The sequence below is a fragment of the Bos javanicus genome, chromosome X (genome assembly GCF_032452875.1).
Source record: "Bos javanicus breed banteng chromosome X, ARS-OSU_banteng_1.0, whole genome shotgun sequence".
Classification (NCBI taxonomy): Eukaryota; Metazoa; Chordata; class Mammalia; order Artiodactyla; family Bovidae; genus Bos; species Bos javanicus.
The window spans coordinates 43,812,877-43,821,420 of NC_083897.1; the positions used below are offsets into that span (position 1 = coordinate 43,812,877).

Genomic DNA, 8,544 nt, shown 5'->3' on the forward strand with positions numbered 1-8,544 from the left:
GTTGGTGGGAATGCAAACTAGTACAGCCACTATGGAGAACAGTGTGGAGATGCCTTAAAAAACTGAAAATAGAACTGCCATATGACCCATCAATCCCACTGCTGGGCATACACACCAAGGAAACCAGAATTGAAAGAGACATGTGTACCCCAATATTCATTGCAGCACTGTTTATAATAGCCAGCACATGGAAGCAACTTAGATGTCCATCAGCAGACGAATGGATAAGAAAGCTGTGGTACATATACGCAATGGAATATTACTCAGCCATTAAAAAGAATACATTTGAATCAGTTCTAATGAGGTGGATGAAACTGGAGCCTATTATACAGAATGAAGTAAGCCAGAAAGAAAAACACCAATATAGCATAATAATGCATATATGTGAAATATAGAAAGATGGTACTGATAATCCTGCATGCGAGACAGCAAAAGAGACACAGATGTATGGAACAGTCTTATGGACTTTGTGGGAGAGAGTGAAAGTGGGATGATTTGGGAGAATGACATTGAAACACATAAATTATCATATGTGAAACGAATCACCAGTCCAGGTTTGATGCATGATACAGGCTGTTTGGGGCTGGTGCACTGGGATGACCCAGAGGGATGGGATGGTGAGGGAAGTGGGAGGGGGGTTCAGGATGGGGAATACATGTACACCCATGCTGGATTCATGTCAATGTATGGCAAAACCAATACAATATTGTAAAGTAAAAATAATAATAATAATAATAAATAAAAATTTTAAAAAAAGAAGAGAAACAGACAAATCAGTGGCAAAGCTAGATGTGAGATGATGATGGCCCAGAACATCAGAACAGGGTGGTAGTAGTGGATACAATGAGATATTGTCAGATTCTGGATAATTTTATAAATGATAAGACATATCATGTGAGAGGAAGAGATGAGTTAAAGAAAGGCTCTTAGTGTTTCAGCTTGAGCAACTAGGATAGAATTGCTGTCTAACAAGATAAAGAAAGCTGTGGATGGAGCAGGTGTATGTGTGGGGAGAATTATCAACAGTTCACCTTTGGCAGAATTGAGTCTGAAATGTCTTTTAGACATTTAAGTGGAGAAGTTGAGTAGACAGGTAACTATATGAGTCTGGAGTTCAGGAAGGAAGACTGGGTTGAAGTTATAAATTTGGGATTTTGTGAGAATTAAATGAGGCAATGTATATACAGCACTGAAAGTGGCATGTAACACATAATAAGAACTAGTTTTATACACTATATTAAAAGTGTCTAATCATAATATCAACAAATATAATTCTCATTACCTGTCTAGCACAGTGCTTGGGTCTTAGTATGCTTTATATATGTGTATGACATAGTCAAAGATGAACGCTTCAGACTACTGTATATGTGTGTAATTTTTGAGAGTGCAACACAGAGAGTGACCATAATGTTATTCCTTTTCATTTTAAATGAACATTTTCTAAGTTGATTATTTTTTAATTTCACAAATATTTGTTAAGAAATTTATCTGGGCTACTTAGGCCCCAAACACAAACCTCTGCTTCAGGTTTATTGCCTTCTCTCTCCTATTTAGAAGATTCAAAGAAGATTTCCTTACAAAAAGACAATACAGTCACTCAAAAGTTCAAAAACCAAAGCCATATAAAAGAGTGTGTACATTGAAAAGCCTTGCTTCCATCCCTGTTCCTATCCATTCCCCCTACTGCATTGTCAGGAGTTGGAAAACTTTCTGTTAAGGCCCAAGTAATAAATATTTTAGGCTTGCAAGCCTTCTGGACATTGTTGCAATTATTCAATTCTGCCATTGCAGTGCAAAAGCAACCATAGACAATATAGAACAAATGGCATGGCTGTGTTCCAACAAAACTTTATTTATAAAAATAGGCACCAGGTCTGCTGGCTATAATTTTCTATCCTTGCTATAGGCAATCATTTTTATTAGTTTATTCTTTTTTATGAAAATGCAAGCAAATGTGAATATATATTCTCATGCCCCTTTCTTATATTAATCTAAGACATACTACTTTTCATATCTTGAAACAGTATTTTATTACATATTTTTAATATTTTTCTGTATCAATATATAGAGAACGCCCTCGTTTTTTCTGTTTGCATTTTAAATACATCGTTTCATACGTGTGAACAGTATATGTAAAGGATAAATTTCTAGACTTGGGATTGCTGGATCAAGAGGTAAGTACATTTGCAATTTGGGAAGATATTGTTGGATTCACTGTTAATCATTTTCACTTTCAGCACAATATATGAAAGTGCCTGTTTTAAATTATGAGATGCTTCATGAATTGGTATGTAATTCTTGTTCAGAGGCCATGTTAATCTTTTCTGAATCATTCCAATTATAGCATATATGCTGCTGAAGTGAACACCACAAAGTCATTTTTAATTTAGTAATGTTTGAATGCTTTTGGGTGGTGTGCAGACAAATACTGGGCAAACTATAAAACTCCTCTTTCCATTTAGCCTGGAGGTGAAAGAGAGAAAAGGTTTTTTTTTTTTTTTTTTTTCTGGACAGCAGCAGGCTTTTTTTTTTCAGAGTGCCGATTGGAAGAGAGCCTTAAATTCTGGCTATATATGAATCTGTGCACTAGCTAATGAGGACATAAATGGCCAGAGTGGTAGAAAGAGTTAATGAACACCCCATGTTTTGAGCAATCGTGCATAAAGATAGAGCTCTCTGCTGATTGTAACCAATACAGACTGCAGTAGGATTCAGCCAAAAAAGAAGGAATGATGATTAACAGAAGAGGCGATCTGGTTAAGATCAAGTAAAACATAATTTAAAAATAATAAAAGAACCGATATTTATTAAGCAGAGTTTATAGGCCAAGCACTTTGTCAAGTTGCATATTAATTGTCACAATAATCCTGTGAAATAAGTATGTTTTTAATAATTTTTACAGTTTTTTTTTAATTGTTTACAGATTTTTAAACCAAGGCAACTTGCTCAATGTCTTATGCCTTATAAATGTTGAATTTAGATCTGGTGTGTGAAGCTTAGGATCTTTTCTACTGGACCTAATTTATTTACTGTCTGCCTGGGGGAATAATTTCAGAATTAGTTGAGAAAAGAATAGTAGAAATTTGACAGGGTCTAGAATTTGGCAATTATATATATATATATATATATATATATATATATATATATTTATATATATATATATTGCTTTTATGAAGAATTCAATCCAGTATTAAGAAAGAGGTTTTTTAAAATGGTGATTGCAGTTAACATTCTGGTGCCCAAAGTAGTCAGAGTAGGCCTTTGGCACACCTTGCATTCTTGTCAATTGCAGGTGCCACTGGCTATGCTTTCCCTTTAAACTTTGGAACAAATACTTGAGAGTCATTTCAAAGAAAAAAATTTCCAGACTTCAGAAAGTTTTCTGACCTGGCTTAGAGACTGACATCTTGGAATCTTACATAGAAAACTTCAAGTTTTGTCCTTTGTTTGCTATAATGGTTTACCCTCATTTGGCTGCTAAGCTGTTTTAGAAAGCTGCCAGGCATCTGTTTCACCTTAGCTGAGGATGCCCCAAGCCTGAATCTCTGGCCACTGACATTCATCAGCTGTTTTAGCTGCTGGCCAGGAAAAGTTACTTGAGCTGTTGTAAACCCAAATGAAGTGCCTTCAACTGTAGCTATATCCACTTTATATTTTCAAGGCCTAATTGAGGATTGCATTTTTTTAAATCTTACAAGGTCAGTTTATAAACTGTGGTAAATAATTCTCTAAGAATAATGTTTCTTCTTTGCATAGACAAAATAATATTCCCTAGATGTAATTGTAGAAAGGGGAGCTCTCTTTTGCCCTGTAATTCGGTCTGTACTTCAAATGACTGTATAATTCACTTTCACTGGGATTGAAAGGCGAGTAGAATGGCTGGTCAGATGCTGAATAGCTGGGCCCTTTCATGGAGACTTTAGAGCAAAGCATTTCCTCTGCCTTTTTCCCACTGCAAATTGCAAAGGGCTGCCTATTTTGCAATTCTGGTGTCTAGACTCTATCTCATGATTAAAGATTATGCTAAATAATAAAAAATGTTTTTTTTTTAAGAGGCTAGAAAGCTCTTAGTTGAGCATTTGTTATGTGTCTGCCTGTATTAAATACGTTTCACATGTATTATCTCATGTAAATATCCTAGGCTTCTCTGGTGGCTCAGCAGTAAAGAATCAGCCTGCAATGCAAAAGATGCAGGCATGATTCCTAGCTCAGGAAGATTCCCCTGTAGAAAGAAATGGCAATATTGTTGCCTGGGAAATCCCATAGACAGAGGAGGCTGGCAGGCTATAGTCCATGGTTTCACAAAAATTTAGATATGACTGAACAGCTAAACAACAATAATCATATGAGGCAGGTTCCATTCTTATCCCTGCTTTAAGATGAGAACAATAACTTGAAAATTTGTTCATGGATGTGAACTTGTCAGACTTGTAGCAATAGTGACTAGCTTTACTGAAATCTCTATAAATATTAAAATTTGTACAATAAGTTTGATGAATACCTTCTTCATTCACATTGCCAACAGCAGCAACTTACAGCTCATTTGTAGTATCTGCAATGCAGGCAGCAGAGGAGCAAGACATTTGCCTCAATGAGTGCAAAAAAAAGTATTTCAGAATGTTGACATGGAGGAATTGTTTTGTTTTGCTTTCAAATAGGAAGTTTGAACATGTGGAATTGTCTTTTCAGTTGGTACAAAATGGATAAATATTGGCAATTTCTTATATTTTAATATACTTGAAGGGGATGACCTGCAAATAGTCAGAGATCAATATAGAAGAAGAGACAAATTGAAGAGTCTGAGCAGGTGATCAATGTCACAGTCCAGAAAAAGCTGTACTGGAGCAGAATTCACATGGATTGAATATTCAGGCAGTTTGGTGGTGATATCTCTGTTGATTATAGGATACAGACAGAATTCACCACCCTTTTGTAACATTTTACTCATGTGTTTTTAGTCATTCATACTTCTTTTTTGAAGTGATTATTAATGTCCTTTGTCCACTCTTCTGTAATAGAATTTAGCTATTTCCTGTTAATTTTTTAGGGTTTTTATATATTCAAGTCATTAATCATTTATCATCTATGTTGCAAGTATTTTCCCTATTATCCTTTTAAAAAAGTTGTTGTCATGTTCTAAGTTATAAATGTGTTTTTTATTTAAGTTATTAAAGTATTTATTTATTTATTTTTTGCTGTGCCAGGTCTTAGATGTGGCATGTAAGATCTTTGATCTTTGCTGTGGCATGTGTGAATTTTTAGTTGCAGCATGTGAACTCTTAATTATGGCATGTGGGATCTAATTCCTTGACCAGTGATCAAAACCAGGTACCCTGCATTAGAGCATGGAGCTTTAGCCACTGGACCAACAGAGAAGCCCCTACTGATAAGTGTTTTAGTGAAATAATATTTATTTGTTCTTTCATTTCTGGTTTCTAGCTTTTGTGCAATGTTTAGAGTTCTGTATTTACTCCAAGATTGCACATGTATTCATTCATGTTTCATCCAGAGCTTGCATTTAAATTGTTTATTCATCAATAATTTATTCTAGTGTAAGGGATTAAGTATTGATCTAATTTTTTGTCTCTGGTCAGCTAGCTGTTCCAGCAAGTTTTTCTGTAATGATTTATAATACCACATTGATCATATGAATGTATACAAATGTTAAAATATGGGCTTTGGAGTCTGAACTGGATTTAAACCTCAGCTCCATCAATTACATACATGTTGGGCTACTTTGAGTGAACCATGTAAGTGCCTCAACCTTCAATTCTAGTGTGACCAATCATTCCAATTTGTGGGTGACTGAAAGGTATCCAGGGATTCTGTATTTTAAGTGCCAAAATTGGAAAAGTCATGAGGAAACAAAGACAGCTAGCTGGTCATGCTAGGTTTATCTTTGGTAAAAATAATATCATTATCTAACTGAAATAATTGTGAGGATTAAAAGAGATAAAAAGAAAAGATAATCCACTGAATTGGAAAAAAAATATTTGCAAAGTATATGACCTATAAGGAATTAATATCCAACATATATAAAGCATTCATACAACTCAGCATTAAAAAAAAATTGATTGAAAAAAAGCAGAAGACCTCAATGGACAGACATTTCTCCAAAGAAGATATACAGATAGCCAACAGACACAAGAAAGAAAAGTGCTGAAAACAGCTAGTCCTGGGAGAAATTCAAATAAAACTGCAAAGAGACATCACATCACATCTATCAAAATGGGTTCACTTAAAGGTCTACAAGTAACAAATGTTGGTGAGGATGTGGAGAAAAGGGAATAATAGTACATTGTTGTTGGGATTTTAAAATGGTGAAGCCACTATGAAAAACAACATGGAGGTCCCTCAAAAAACTAAAAAATAGAATAACCATATAATCCAGCAATTCCACTACTGGGTAGGTATCCAAAAAAAAAAAATACATGAAAATGACAACATACATGTACCCCAATGTTCCAGCATCATTACTTACAATAGCCAAGATATGTTAGCAACATACTGCTACTGCTACTGCTAAGTCACTTCAGTCATGTCCAACTCTGTGCAACCCCATAGATGGAAGCCCACCAGGCCCCCCCATCCCTGGGATTCTCCAGGCAAGAACACTAGAGTGGGTTGCCATTTCCATCTACAATGCATGAAAGTGAAAAGTGAAAGGGAAGTCGCTCAGTCATGTCCTACTCTTAGCGACCCCATGGACTGCAGCCTACCAGGCTCCTCCGTCCATGGGATTCTCCAGGCAAGAGTACTGGAGTGGGATGCCATTGCCTTCTCCAATGTTAGCAATTTAAGTGCCCATCAAAAACAGATGAATATGTAAAGATGTGTAAGTATATATACGATAGTGAAATATGACTCAGCCATAAAATCAATTATATTCTGCCATTTACAAATATGGATGGATCAAGAGAGTATTAAGCTTAGTGAAATAAATCAGACAGAGAAAGGCAAATACTGTATGTAATCACTTATATGTGGAATCTATATGTGTGTGTGTGTGTGTATGTATACAAAACAGAAGCAGCTATTGATAATATACTAATGGTTACCAGTGCAGAGAGGGAAAGGGTGAGGGGAGAGATAGGAGGGATTAAGAAACAGAAGCTACTATGTATAAAATAAATAAGCAACAAGCATATATTATGCAGTACAGGGAAATAAACTATTTTTAATCATTTTAAATGGAATATATTCTATAAAAATATTGAATCACAATTTTGCGTACCTGAAACTAATATTGTAAATCAACTATATTTCAATATGAAAAATGAAATAAAATCAGTCCTATTGCCTTGCCCCCTAAATTGTGCTTCTAGAAAATTATTGTGAATAGTCAGAACTATGCACAAGGATATAGGTGAATCTTTCTCTAAGTCTTATTTATGCTAAGAGAAAACTGGAAAGAACCTACATACCTAACACATGGAATGGCTAAATAGCTTAGTAATGCTCAAAATTCTCCAAGCTAGGCTTCAACAATACATGAACTGGGAATGCCTAAATAGCTTAGTAATGCTCAAAATTCTCCAAGCTAGGCTTCAACAATACATGAACTGAGAACTTTCAGATGTTCAAGCCAGATTTAGAAAAGGCAGCAGAACCAGAGATCAAGTTGCCAACATCTGCAAGATAATTCTAGAAAAACATCTACTTTTGCTTCATTGACTACACTAAAAGCCTTTGACTGTGTGGTCACAACAAACTGGGAAATTCTTAAAGAGACGGGAATACCAGACCGCCTTACCTCCCTCCTGAGAAACCTGTAGGCAGGTCAAGAAGCAACAGTTAGAACAGGGTATGGAACAATGGTCTGGTTCCAAATTGGGAAAGCAGTATGTCAAGGTTGTATATTGTCACCATGTTTATTTAACTTATATGCAGAGTACATCATGTGAAATGTCAGGCTGGACATAGCACAAGGTGGAATCAAGATTGCTGGGAGAAATAACAACTTCAGATATGCAGATAACACAACCCTTATAGCAAAAAGTGTACAGAAGCTAAAGAGCCTCTTGATGAAAGTGAAAGAAGAGAGTGAAAAAGCTGGCTTAAAACCCAACATTGAAAAACTAAGATCATGGCATCCAGTCCCATCACTTCATGGCAAATAGATGGGGAAAAAATGGAAACAGTGACAGGCTTTATTTTCTTAACGATACAAAATCACAGCAGATGGTGAGTGTAGCCATGAAATTAAAAGGTGCATACTCCTTGGAAGAAAAGCTATGACCAACCTAGACAGCATATTAAAAAACAGAGCCATTACTTTGCCAACAAACGTCTGTCTAACCAAAGCTCTGGTTTTTCCAGCAGTCATGTATGGATGTGAGATTTGGACCATAAAGAAGGCTGAGCATTGAAGAATTGATGCTTTTGAGCTGTGGTGTTGGGTAAGACTCTTGAGAGACTCTTGGACTGCAAGGAAATCAAATCAGTCAATCCTAAAGGAAATCAGTCCTGAATATTCATTGGCAGGACTGATTCTGAAGCTGAAACTCCACTACTTTGGACAGCCGATGGGAAGAGCCAACTCAT

General features: G+C 35.8%; 1 non-coding gene across 1 annotated transcript; it reads right to left on the bottom strand.

The window, feature by feature from the left end:
• Positions 1-2,261: 2,261 nt before the first annotated feature.
• On the bottom strand, positions 2,262-2,368 carry LOC133243578 (U6 spliceosomal RNA). Its single transcript, XR_009735132.1, has one exon. It is a non-coding gene; the product is annotated as a U6 spliceosomal RNA (small nuclear RNA).
• Between the last annotated feature and the right edge of the window lie 6,176 nt (positions 2,369-8,544).